Genomic DNA, 1,462 nt, shown 5'->3' with positions numbered 1-1,462 from the left:
TCTGGGCAATGGTATGCATGAGGAATTTACGTCAATTTCAGGTTACGTTTGCAACGGATTGTTCTCAATTGGTGAAGATGGTTTCAATACCAGAGGAATGGCCTGCTTTTGCAAATTATTTGGATGATATCAAGATTCTGCAAGAGAGTTTTACCCGATCAGAGATTATCTATGTACCCCGAACGCAAAATACAAAGGCGGATAGACTAGCACGCAGTGTTAGGAAGCAGCCGTCTTTCGTCGTTCACATGGATGCAGATCACCCAGTTTGGTTTACAGAGTCAGTCTGAGTCTGTAAAAGTCGATGACAAAAAAAAAAAAAAAAAAAAAAAAAAAAGAGTGAGCTTTTTTTTTGCCTTTCCACATCTTTTAAAACTTGCATCTATTAGTCATTAGTATTAATTAGTAATGGGGTACAGTTTTTTGAAGCATGGAAAAGGCTATTAAACAGAATATATATTTTTGAAGAGGAACGAAATAGAAAGTTGAAAACCCTAAACCCTAAAACCCTAAACCTTCAAATCCAAACCCTAAAACATCAACTCTAGGGTTTTAGGGTTTAGGGTTAAGGGTTTAGGGTTTACTTTTAGAGTTTAGGGTTTAGAGTTTAGAGTTGAAGGTTTAGGGTTTAGGGTTTAGAGTTGATGTTTTAGGGTTTAGGGTTAATTTTTTAGGGTTTATGGTTTAGAGTTTACTTTTTAGGATTTAGGGTTTAGTGTTGATAGTTTAGGGTTTAGTGTTGATGGTTTAGGGTTTAGAGTTGAAGTTTAGGGTTTAGGGTTTAGAGTTGAAGGTTTAGAGTTTAGGATTTAGAGTTGATGTTTCGGGGTTTAGGGTTTAGAGTTGTTGTTTCGGGGTTTAGGGTTTATAGTTGATCTTTCAGGGTTTATGGTTCGTATTTCAAAAAAAATAGGGTTTAGGATTGATGGTTTAGGGTTTAGGGTTCGTATTTAAAAAAAAGTAGGGTTTAGGATTGATGGTTTAGGATTTAGAGTTGAGTTTTAGGATTTAGGATTTGAATTTCGAAATAGTATAATTCGAAAAAAATTAAAAAATTATTTTTATTTTTCAAGATTTTTATTATTTTAAATATTTATTTATTATATATATAAAGAACAAAGGCATAAGAGTTTTTTGTCACTTAGTGAATAAAATATTTTTGAAAATGTCTATTTTGTAGTGGTAAAAATAAAAAGTGGTATATTGAAAGTGGTAATCATGTAATTTTTCCGCGAATTTTCTAGCTCCGCCACTGGCTCCACATGAATTCGATAGTTTCGAGAAAAATCATTTTATTAATGTAATATTTAATTTTTTTGTATACTAATTTCGTTTGAACATGTGATTTTTATGTTTTACTTATACTTGTCTTGTTGAATTAACTTCGTAACTGTTTAAAAGTAACAAAATTATAAATCTTATCATACATCTTTCGTAGTGCGGGGAAGAAGTGGACTCTAGA

This window comes from Brassica oleracea, chromosome C1 (genome assembly GCF_000695525.1).
Source record: "Brassica oleracea var. oleracea cultivar TO1000 chromosome C1, BOL, whole genome shotgun sequence".
In the NCBI taxonomy this organism is placed as follows: domain Eukaryota; kingdom Viridiplantae; phylum Streptophyta; class Magnoliopsida; order Brassicales; family Brassicaceae; genus Brassica; species Brassica oleracea.
The sequence above is the reverse complement of the archived record's forward strand: the minus strand, read 5'-3'. Positions refer to the sequence as shown.